The 12,935-nt window shown below is 35.6% G+C and overlaps 1 protein-coding gene and 1 long non-coding RNA gene across 37 annotated transcripts in view; one reads left to right on the forward strand and one right to left on the reverse strand.

Annotated features, from left to right (window-relative positions):
- The window catches only part of ADGRL3 (adhesion G protein-coupled receptor L3), an 842,607-nt gene that overhangs the window by 229,389 nt on the left and 600,283 nt on the right, over nucleotides 1-12,935 (reverse strand). The gene's annotated exons all lie outside the window — the stretch shown is intronic.
- The window catches only part of LOC121035127 (uncharacterized), a 41,429-nt gene that overhangs the window by 27,687 nt on the left and 807 nt on the right, over nucleotides 1-12,935 (forward strand). Inside the window, exon 3 of the long non-coding RNA XR_005792759.1 lies at nucleotides 6,118-6,329. This is a non-coding gene — a long non-coding RNA (uncharacterized LOC121035127). The remainder of the gene's footprint in view (nucleotides 1-6,117; nucleotides 6,330-12,935) is intronic.

Below are 12,935 nucleotides of genomic sequence, written 5' to 3' on the forward strand. Positions count from 1 at the left end.
AACCCCTCGCTTGGGCATTTATTGGAATCCAGGCAAGTGTTCTATCAGGTCCTGCTTCCAAAGGGCTCAGCACATGGTCCCACAGCAATGTGAATTTGCCTGTTTCCAAATCCTTCTGCTATTTCTTAATCACAGAAGAGAAGTCACACATTATCTTAGGCTAGTAATGTGGAAAATGGAAGGGACCGAAGGGAAGAGAATCTTCAGAGAATTTAAGTGGCAAGAGGGAATTCTGTAAATGAAATTTTAAGGAAAAGCCATACCAATATTATTGGATTTATCTCTCTTTAAGCTACTTTCCACCTAGAATCATCTTTTAAAAATTGAAATCAGATTATGTAGTACTCTGTGTAAAAACCCTTAAGAGGTTTTTAAACCCCTCAGCAATCTTAAAACCCTAGCTCTTGGGGCAACTGGGTGACTCAGTCAGTCAAGCATCCAATTCTTGATTTTGGCTCAGGTCATGATCTCATGGTTCCTGATGAAGGTGTAGGTGTAGCCTGCTTGGGGTTCTCTCTCTCCTTCTCTCTCTGCCCCTCCACCCCCCATGAAAAAAAAAAAACAAAACAGAAAAACAACAACAACAACTCAGCTCCTTTCAAGACCTACTAGGCTGACAAAAATTCTCTGCTTGACCAAACTTTAATTAGACACCTGAACCTTCTCTTATGACCCTCTGTGCACTTCCTTGTAAAATTCAGTTACAGCAAGAACCCTACTAAGTCATGTCAGCCACAACCCCCCATTCTCTCCATATCTGATCACCCTCTGTATCTGATCATGTTCCTTCATCCTCTACCAACCCCTTGGTGATGTCTGATCACTCTGGCCTGTCTTTAGCACGAATCCTATCAAGTTGCTTCCAGAGTCCCTCTGGCCCCTGACATTTCTTCTTAACAATTTTCTATACAGGGATTTTCTACCCTGTTCCTTGGCTATGCATGCCCACTTGTCCATGCTGTATTTGAAGTTGATGCCCACTATATACCTAGGTTTCTTTTCTCCCATTGCAATAGTTCTGGGGAAAAAAATGTATTTTTATACTGTTTTAACTACTGTCCATCTTTGTTTTTATCTTTGGAAACAAAAAAAAGTGCCTGATCTGAACCCTATGTAAGTACTCTGTCTATATCTCCAGTTGCTCATCTCGCTATGTTCCAGAAGCATCATGTGCATTTATCTGTTTAATTTTTATTCATTTTAACTTCTCTCCCCTGTCTAGAGTGTATGCTTAATGAAAAGCCAAGTCTTGACAGATTTGTAAACTGCACAATTCCATCAAAGCCTGGCATATATGAGGCCCTAATCAGTATTTGCTTAGCGAAAAAATGAATTAACATACCATGACTATTCCAATTCAGGGCCCTGATCATACCATCCTTCAACTTCAAGTGTGGCCGACTCATGTTCTTTTGTTTGTTTGTTTGTTTTAAATCATGTTATATTTTTATTTTCTTTCTTTCATCATGGTAAGTGTACTCTTTCATCTCCATCCCGTATTTCCCCATCCCTCCAGCCACCTTCCTTCTGGTAACTATCATTTTGTTCTCTATATTGAAGAATCTGTTTCTTGGTTTGCCTCTCTCTCTTTCTCTCTCTCTTTTGTCCTTTGCTTGCTTGTTTTGTTTCTTAAATTCCACAAATGAATGAGATCATAAGGTATTTCTCTCTCTGACTTATTTCACTTAGCATTATACTCTCTAGCTCTATCCATGTTATTGCAAATGGCACTATTTTATTTTTTTCAATGGCTGAATAATATTCCATTATACACACACAAACACACAGACACACACACCACCACCACATCTTTATCCATGTATTGATAGACATTTGGGATACTTTCATAGCTTGGCTATTGTAAACAGTGCTGCAATAAACAGGAACGTGTGTATGTCTTTGAATTCGTGTTTTTGTATTTTTTGGATATTCAACCATGCAATTACTGGATCATAGAGAATTCCATTTTTAATTTTTTGAAGAACCTCCATACTGTTTTTTACATTGGTTGCACCAGCTTGCATTCCTACCAACATTATAAGAGGGTTTTTTCTCCACGTTTTTGACAACACTTGTTTCTTGTGTTTTTGATTTTAGCCAATCTGACAGGTGTGAGTTACTATCTCATTGCAGTTTTTATTTGCATTTCCCGAATGTTGAAGGACACTGAGCATCTTTTCATATGTCTGTTGGACATCTGTATGTCTTCTTTGGAGAAATGTCTGTCCATGTCTTCTGCCTATTTTTAATTGAATTATTTGGAAAGAGAGAGGACCCAAATAAACAAAATCACTAAGAAAGTGGAGAAATAACAACCAACACCACAGAAATAGAAACAATTGTAACAGAATACTATGAAAACCTCCATGCCAACAAACTGGACAACTTAGTAGAAATGATTAAATTCCTAGAGATATATAACACCAAAACTAAAGCAGGAAGAAATAGTAAATTTGAACAGACTGATTACTAGTAATGAAATTGAATAAGTAATCAAGAAACTCTCCAAAAACAAAAGTCCAGGACCAGATCGCTTCACAGACAAATTCTACCAAACATTTAACTTTTTAAAAAAATTTTAGAGAGAGAAAGAACACACATGAGTGGGGGATAGGGACAGAGGGAGAGAGAGAGAATGTTAAGCAGGCCCCATGCTCAGCACAGAATCTGATGCAGGGCTGTATCCCACGACTCTGGGATCATGACCTAAGCTGAAATTAAGAGTTGGACACTCGACCGACTAAGCCACCCAGGTGCCCCTCTACCAAACATCTGAAGAAGAGTTAATACCTATTCTTCTCAAACTATTCATATATATATATATATATATATATATATATATATATATATCTTCTAAATTCATTCTATGAAACCAGTATCACACTGATACCAAAGTCAGATAAAGACACATGATACCAAAGCCTAATAAAGACACCACAAAAAAAGAGAACTATGGGCAAACATATTTTATGAATATAGATGCAAAAGTCCTCAACAAAATATTAGCAAACTGAATCCAATAATATATTTAAAAAAATCATACACCACCATCAAGTGGGATTTTTTCGCAGGATGCAAGCGTGGTTTAAAATTCACAAAACAGGGGTGCCTGGGTGGCGCAGTCGGTTAAGCGTCCGGACTTCAGCCAGGTCACGATCTCGCGGTCCGCGAGTTCGAGCCCCGCGTCAGGCTCTGGGCTGATGGCTCGGAGCCTGGAGCCTGTTTCCGATTCTGTGTCTCCCTCTCTCTCTGCCCCTCCCCCGTTCATGCTCTGTCTCTCTCTGTCCCAAAAATAAATAAAAATGTTGAAAAAAAAATTAAAAAAAATATTCACAAAACAATCAACATGATATGTCACATCAATAAGAAAAAAAAAGATAAAAACCATTAAATCCTTTCAATAGATGCAGAAAAAACACTTGACAAAGTACAACATCCTTCATGATAAAAACCCTCTGCAAAGAAGGTCTAAAGGGTACATACCTCAACATAATAAAGGTCTCATATGAAAAACCCACAGCCAACATCATAGTCAATGGTGAAAAAATGAAAGCTTTTCCCTTAATGTCAGGAGCAAGACAAGGATGCCCTCTCTCATCACATTTACTCAACATAGCACTGGAAGTCCTAGGCACAGCAATTAGACAACATAAAGAAATATAAAAGGTACCCAAATTAACAAAGAAGGAATAAAAGTCTATTTGCAGATGACATGATGCTATATATATGAAAATCCTAAAGACTTTATCAAAAACCTAGAACTGATAAATAAATTCGGTAAAGTTGCAGGATACAAAATCAATGTACAGAAATCTGCTACATTCCTATACACTGAAGCAGCAGAAATTGAAATTAAGAAAATCCAATTTATACTTGTACCAAAAACAAACAACCAAACAAAATCTAGGAATGAACTTAACCAAAAAAGTGAAACACCTGTACTCTGAAAACTATATAACATTGATGAAAAAATTCAAGACAATGCAAAGAAATGGAAAGTCATTCCATGATCATGGGTTAGAAGAACAAATACTGTTAAAATGTCTATACACTCAAAGTGATCTATGGATTTAATGCAATCCCTATGAAAATACCAACAACATTTTCACAGAACTAGATCAAACAATCCTAAAATTTGTATGGAACCACAAAAGATCTCAAACAGCCAAAGTAATCTTGAAAAAGGAAAAAAAAAATGGAGGTATCACCATTCCAGATATTAAGTTTTACTACAAAGTGGTAGTAATTAAAACAGCATGGTATTGGCAAAAACCAGATAACATAGATCAATGGAATAGACCAGAAAACCCAGAAATACACCAACGATTATATGGTCACTTAATCTTCAACAAAGGAGGAATAAATGCATAACAGGGAAAAGATCGTCTCTTCAACAAATGGTGTTGGGAAAACTGGACAGCAACATAGGAAAGAATGAAACTGGACCACTTCTTTCACTTTTTACACTTATACAAATATAATGTCAAAATGGATAAACGACCTAAATGTGAGATCTAAAACCATAAAAATCCCTGAAGAGAGCATAGAAAGCAATCCGACATAGCCTGCAGAAACATTTTTCTAGATTATGTCTCCTGAGGCAAGGGAAACAAAAGCAAAAATGAATCATTGGAACTACATCAAAATAAAAAGCAGCACAGCAAAGAAAACAATCACCAAAATTAAATGGCAACCTACTGAATGGGAGAAGGTATTTTCAAATGACATCTCTGATAAAGAGTTAGTATCCAAAATATATAAAGAACTGATACAACTCAATACACATTCACTTTCATTCTTCACAGTTCAGCTGAGTGGTTTTTCTTTTCTTTTTTTCTTCTTCTGATTTTTTTAATGTTTATTTTACTTTTGAGAGAGAGGCCGAGCACGAGTGTGGGAGGGCAGAGAGAGAGGGAGACACACAATCTGAAGCAGGCTCCTGGCTCTGAGCTGTCAGCACAGAGCCTGACATGGGGCTCGAAACCATGAACCATGAGATCATTACCTGAGATGAAGTCGGATGCTTAACCGACTGAGCCACCCATACACCCCTTGATTATGTCATTACATAATTGATCTATTGTTGACTTTCTCCGATACACGGTAAAGCCCATGTGGGCTGTATTGCCAGTCCCCTGTAAAATGCATGGCAAATAGTTGGCAGTCAGTATAGTACTGTCCCATCAAAATTCATCTGACTTAAATTCAACGATATGCATTCAGAAAGAATTTGGGGGAAAATCCACTTAGCATTTTAATCAATGACAGCATGGTCCAGAGTGACAGGAGGATAGGGACAGTGTTCCCTCAGTTCTCTGTCTCCCCACACTGTTCACCACGCATCGCCACAGCCAAAGGAGGTTTTAGGTATTTCTATTTTCACATTTCCTGATATTGAGGAATAACTCACTGTTGGATATATTGTATTTTATGGATAATTTAGAGGATGTTTGAAGGTGGGTTATATTTTTGTTTTTGTTTTGACCTTGCTCACTAACTTCAGACTCTAACCCATGCATAAGATGCAACCACATAGAAAATATTTGGTCAGTACTGAAGGAAAGTTAGTCTTTCAGAGGGGCACAGAGAAAAGCTAACATATAGTTTTCTTGTCTGATACGTGTTTGAAATTAAAGGCATAGACATTTACAGAAAAAAAATGGTTATTTTTAATGTAAAACTACATCATAATTAAGCCAGTAGGATTTGAGGAGGATAAGAACATTGCAAACCATCTTGAGGACTTATTTTCTTGATCTCACCATGTCTGAGCCATACTGAGTCTTAGACTGGAACGATAAAGATTGCTTCTAAATTATATTAAGCAATATTTACATAGCATTTTATAGGGTATGGGTCAGTTTCACATATAATATCATATTTGTTATTTGATACTTAAACAATCTTGGGAAACAGGTTGTTGCTGTGGCTATACAAGTTTTTCTGTGATCATATAGTTAGCAACCGGGGTGGATTTATCAGATTAACAAGCATTAATATTTATGCTGTATACTTCCATGTAATTCCATCTAGGAGAATGTGATGCCAAACTTAACAGGAGCATCTGCTCCAGTGAGGGAAATTGTCTTTTTTTTTTTTTTTTTCCCTGAACTCAAGGACTGAAAATAATTGCTGGACGCAGAGATACAACTAACAGAGAAAAGTACTTCTTAGTACACACTGGGGGAGATAAGTGCCTCTTCGTGTGAAGGTAATACTCTTTGGGGTGTTACAGGATGAATAATAGCCAAAGTCAACGCTTTCAATAGAGAAGAATGTGCCTTTTAGCAGCGGAAGAAACAAGATCCTCATTTGCTGACTAGTGATATGTAAGTGGATGTTGCGTCCTTAACAGTCCCAATGCTTACTGTCCTTACTGTCTAGGGATCCAGATGTATCTAGAGAAAAGAGATCTTACCTAATTTTAGGCAACTGACTCAGAGTAAAAGGTATTTTAAAATTTAAGGACTTATCATATATAAATTTTATCATGTTGTCTTTTACATCTATTGTAAACTAAGAATTGTTATATTAAAGAAGATACTCCGGAAGGGCAGGATCATGTGCATGAGTACACCAAAAAATTGGAAACCCTGCAGCCGTGAACATTCAGTAGGTGGCAATAAGGGTGACTCTTCCATCTGGAAGTCAAAACCTCCTCCTTGTCCCACGCCAGGCTTTGGTAGTAGCAGTCAACACAACTGTCAGCTAGCTGTCTCCTCCAGGCAATAAGACAATTATTTTTAGTATACTGGTATAAAATTATTTTCATAAATAATAAGAAGCATTTGTGGGAGAGAATATTTAAAACTACAAAAATAACATCTTATCACAATGTCTGATTTCTTGTTTTATGGTATGATTTCAAATATTTTTTTTGAGAGAAACACAAAGATATTTTATGAAAAGAGCAAAAAGGAACAGTGTAACATTAGAACAAAGATATTCTACTTTATTGAAGAAGACAACAGACACACAAACAACTTTTGTGCCATATTCTGTTCTTAAGATGACTAATAGAGATGGGTGAGGATTTTTCTTTAAAATACCATACTGTGGATAGTTAGACCCCCCCCCCCACCCTTTGTGGTAATATGTTTCATTACTAATTACTGGCTAAAGTATGTTGTTTTGGAAATTAAGTCATAGTTCCTTTTGTATAAATGAAAAACTGACAGAGCAGAATTTTTATAGATGCCTGGGCTTGAACCTGGTTCCAATGTGTAATATTTAATCTGACCTTTATGAAGTTAAAAAAAATCTCTCTACGGCTCAGTTTTTTCATTCACAAAATTACAACAAGAATACTACCTGCTTCATGAGATTCAGGAAATTAATGAAATAATGATCCATATCATATGCTTCAAATACAGCCAGGCACAAATGTTATGTGTAAATATTAAATGTTCTAACCATGTCCACTCAAAAAAGATGGTATCTACTGGAATATTCAGAAAAATATTATGATTGGTTTTCTATGGGAATTGGGAGAGAGGAGGACATATGGATAATTTTCAGTTTGTACGATTTTTAAAAGTTAATTTGAATAATAAATGTTAACTATTATTATTACTATCATTATTACTGACTAGTGATAAGAAGTTGTGACATTCAGAAAACGCTAAATATTTTCTCTCTGAACAAGATAAAGCAGCTACACTCTCATCTTTTTGAATGAGAATAAAAGCCAAATAAAACAAAGATAGGTCAGTCCTAGAATCCATAGGAGCGATCATAGGAGGGCTGGGCTAGTGAGCAATCTTAGGAGAGAAAACAGGGAGCTGGGGAGGGGCGTCAGGTAGGGAAGTATGAAATTCAAGGAACTGAACCCTGGTCATAGCTGCTTAGACACACATCCTAGTTCCAGAGACTTTCCATTCCCTGAGCAACAGGCTCCATGGAGGAAACATCACATTCGAGTCAAGGATCATTACCACTGGATCTGCTACCAGCCACACTGAACCTGAAGGAGGATGTTCAGATCACAACGATATCAAGCCTCTATTTAATACCTTTTGAGTACTAAGAATATCATTCCATGAGCCAGTGTGGAAGTAGAATCCAAACAATCTCTATCTCCCTTCTCATGCAGGCTTATTGAGAAACTACCAGAACAAGATGACCAAGAACCTACTGCAAAAATCTACCAGGTCACACTACTCCCTGGAATAATTATTCTCAACATATGAATTATGTACCACAAGGGCCTGCAGGATTGTGCTAAGTTGTTTCAAATGATAAATGTTGGCTTTTAAATAATAACTTATATTTGCAGAGTATGTTATAATTTATAAAACTCACTTATCCCTAACAATATTGAATGAAAAGTATATTTTACCATTTAGAATTTAATTTCAATTAAATCCAACCCAATTCAATTATTACCATAAAGTGTTACGGGAGTATACATGACTCTAGAAATACGATGATGATGACGAGTAAGTCTGAATGAAAAAGTGATAGTGTCCTTGTAAGACTTAAATGAGACAATGCAGGTAAAATACTTTTTCCTGTGTCTGACACAAGACACATACTTCATAAATGGGAATGATGTTTACCATTCACAAGCTCTATATTGTAGGTATTCGCAGTGTACTTTAACACACTGTACAAAAAAATGTTTGGCATTTACAAGTGAGGGAAAAGCACGTTATTTAACGTGGTCAAAGCAATCTGTTATATGCAAGTTTCATGTTTATTCCCTTGGGTTAAGGGTGGATAAAACTAGGAAATTATGTTCTACCATATAATGTCTGCTAACAAGATAAGTTAGGAAAAAAAAAAAAAGAAAACACACGAAGAATACTAAAAAATAGGCCTGGAGTCTCCTCAATAAGAATGCCAGATGTCTTGTTCTTATTTTATTTTAATCAATCTCAAATGTTTTTACATTCCACTAGACAATATCGTGCGCTAATGTCTCTAATGTGTGATGCTAAATCTTTGGCTATAGCCTATTTTTAATATAGATGCACCAGGCAGGACCATCTGTTTATTTTGAACTTTAAAAAATATTTTCAACGTGGATTTGCTGAATGTAATTCCATTTGCACATGAAACTTAATGCCTGGCATTATTCTAGTTCATTGATTATGTGCCAATTGAACCATATTTATATTACTCTATTATAGCAAATTTAAAAAAAAATAGATGTAATCTCCCAATTACCCAAATATTTTAGCTTATTTGACATTAGGCTTCTAATTAAATATAAGATCTTACCTAAAGAAAGATTATACAAACTAAACATACTGGTTTCACCAGCTTTATTACTAGTTGTTCACTGTATTGGAAGGTGGAGAGTACCAGTAACTGTCAAACTTTTTATACAGTAGAACATTAAAAGTATCACTCAGACTTTTTCAGAAAAGAATGTCTTTTCTTAGTTCTTGACAGGAATTTATCTAACTTGAACTGCTAGTGATGTTATGAAGAATTCCTAGGTTGGGTTCTATAATTGCTAAGGCTCTCACACAATTATACAGGAAAACAATGAAGCAAAACAACATCAAAAACAAAACAATAAAGTCTCAACTCCAGGGCATGCCTCAACTGGTGTATCTGAATTTCAAATAATAGACACCTCTGCTGATAGGATTCTGATTCAGCTTCCAAACAAACTCCCACCCAAGCACTTCATTGAGTCATTCTGCCCGTAATACAGACACACTCTGGGGTAAGAGGTTTTGCATTATGAGTACTAGGGATGTAAACGAAAGGTCAGGGACAAAGCACAGTTGGAGAGGACACATGACCTTCAGAACTGCAACTTGGTTTGTTTGTTTTTTTTTTTTTTCCAGAACTGCAACTCTTAATGAATCTTGCTAAGAACTCCAATGCGTTTATTCACAAATCTGCTACAAACCACTGAAGTAGTTTTTCATTCCCAATTATAGTATAAAAAATGGGGAAACATGTCTCAAAAGCATGTAGAACATATTTGCATTCAGAAACATATAATCAATCCCATTAAATTTACTAGAAATTATAACAAACTTGTTTTAATAATGAAAGGTTTAAAAATAATGGTGCTTCTAGATGAGCCTATTTTTTTAAGTCCTGATTAATGAGACATATGGCAAGAAAAATTACTACAGTGGTGAATGCTGATTCAGGATCTTATTTTTATTAAGTAGTTTATAGTGAGGGCTGTGACAATTTTTCTATTTATAGTGGCAGCTCTGGTTAATTACCTTGTAATATATTGTGACATTAATGCACTAGTAAACTATTGGAATTTACACCCCTATTCAGTAATAAAATCTGTAAATTGAAGAATGCAGATAAAGCCATCACAGGCATAAATTATGTAACCAAATGCCACGTAGGATCACATTAGACTTAAAGAACAGAATCTCTCAAATTTACTAATCTGTGGGTAAGTTCCACAGAATTTATAAACTCCTGCTATTTTGAAATGTAGATTACATTTTATTCAAGGCTATTTAGTAACTTGCTAGTACATTTTCCTATGGTTACTAAGAGCATGTTGGTCAGAATTAAAATGCACAATACTAAAAAAGAAACATATTATGACAAACAAATGCATGAATGTCATATTTTTTTCCTAAAAAATGATAGAAAGCTGAAAGAAATCAAGACAACCGAAAGGAGGGAAAATAGTGACACGTGGATTAAAATCAAAATGATTCACAGGTGATAAAGAACTTGAGGGAATAAAAAAAGAAAATATGAAAAAAATGTGATTTTTGACATATAATAATTATTATTATTGGTTTATTTTTATTTTTTTAAGTTTATTTATTTATTTTGAGAGAGGCAGAAAGAGTGTGAGCTGGGGATGGGCAGAGAGAGAGAATCTCAAGCAGGCTCTGCACTGTCAGTGACATGGGATTCAAACTCACAAAACTGAGATTATGACATGGGACAAAATCAAGAGTTGGATGCTCAACTGACTGAGACCCCTAGGTATCCCATTATTACTTTTTTAAATGTTCATCTATTTTCAGAGAGAGGGGAGGAGGAGCAGAGAGAGAGAGAGAGAGAGAGAGAGAGAGAGAGAATCCCAAGCTCTGATGTGGGGGTCGATCTCACTAACTGTGAGATCATGATCTGAGCTGAAATCAAGAGTTGGATGCGTAGCCGACTGAGCCACCCAGGCACCCCTGAGATATAATTATTTAATTATTTTTCAGAATATTATTTACAACACAATTCCAAAGTTACCAATTATTAGCTCACTATCTCAAATACTCAGAGCACAATCACTATATATACATAAAAAAGTACCAACTAATTCAAAATATTTCAGATGAGAACAGAATAAAATGACAAGATATCTGAAGCAATCTGATGTGTTTCTGAGTGTTAGGTAGTTAACATTTTCTACTGAAGAGTCCCTTGTGTTAATATTGGTAACCATAGTAATAACATTTTAAACATTGCTGTTTTATTTTATTTTTTTTTTTAATTTTTGTTAAAGTTTATTTATTTTTGAGACAGAGAGAGAGCATGAACGGGGGAGGGTCAGAGACACAGAATCTGAAACAGGCTCCAGGCTCTGAGCGGTCAGCACAGAGCCCAACATGGGGCTTGAACCCACGGACCGCGAGATCATGATCTGAGCCGAAGTCAGATGCTTAACCGACTGAGCCACCCAGGCGCCCTGAGACATTGCTGTTTTATATGGCTACTTTAATGAATGTCAGAAAATTAAATATGAGTTCCTTATAAAAACATAAGCCTACAAAATACATAAAGAATTAATATATAAAGCAATAATTCCTAAGACATCAACATGCAGGTAGACTAGTGGAAATTGGTATAGGAAGGGAAAATAAGATAATATAGAGACACAGAATATAGAGAGAGTTAGAAATATCAACACAAATGTCTTATATTCTCAATACATATATAATTATAGTAGTAGAAAAATAGAAAAAGGAAAGCAGGTTAGGTAATGTCAGTTTTTAGATACTTCAAAGGATATTTTTATATATCTCACATAAAAAATTCCAAGTATTGGAGCTAGAATTCCATATTATTTAAAGAACCTGATATCTTATTGTATAAATTCTTATAAAAACCTAGAATATACCTGAGAAATTCTCTCTGTATTAGATATAGACAGTAATAGACATATCTAGAGTTCATTTATATAATTTGACTGCATACAAAGTACAAATAACAGTATATAGTTAATTAAAAATAACAAATGAAGGGGGGTGATGGCTGAAAGTTGAAGGGAAATATGTTGTGGCTCCAAAGTAATGGCGTTACTATGGCAACTCGATCCCATTATTAATATTTGTTTTTAAATGAATTACGAGATAGTTTTTTTTTAAAAGGCCAAGATTTTTTTCAGTGTTATGGTGATTTATACAAATCTCTTTATTTACCTGTTGAAGTGTCCTCTTTTGAATACTGCAGTATTGTAGCACATGAGCTAATAACTCTTAACTGTAATTGTATTAATCACAGAACAGTCTAGGAATGGCTCTGGGTCAATGCATGGAAAGGAATGCTAAGAGAACTAGAAGTTATCAAGACAGTCATTCTAAGAGTGCGATTTGAGGGAGAGAGCAGCAGAGTGTTGGATTCTAGTAATTCATTCTTTACCAGGTCAATACCATCACTATTTTGACCAAGATGATGTCATTTTATTTATTTTTTTTTTAAAGTTTATTTAGTTTATGTTGAGAGAGAGAGGCAGAGAGAGAGGGAGAAAGGGAATCCCAAGCTGTCAGCACAGAGCCCAATGTAGGGTTTGAACGCATGAACCGTGAGATAAGACCTGAGCTGAAATCAAGAGCCAGACACAGGCACCCCAAGACCATGCCATTTTAAGGGGTAACTTTTAATAATGCCTACCTACCTTCTAACCCTTCAGGGTCTAGTTTATGTCAAGTATTTGCCAGGAACTTGATACTTATTATTTTACGTAATTACCCTAATGAACTTGGCTCAGGTGACAT

This window comes from Herpailurus yagouaroundi, unplaced genomic scaffold (genome assembly GCF_014898765.1).
Source record: "Herpailurus yagouaroundi ecotype Mexico unplaced genomic scaffold, PumYag 28, whole genome shotgun sequence".
NCBI lineage: Eukaryota > Metazoa > Chordata > Mammalia > Carnivora > Felidae > Herpailurus > Herpailurus yagouaroundi.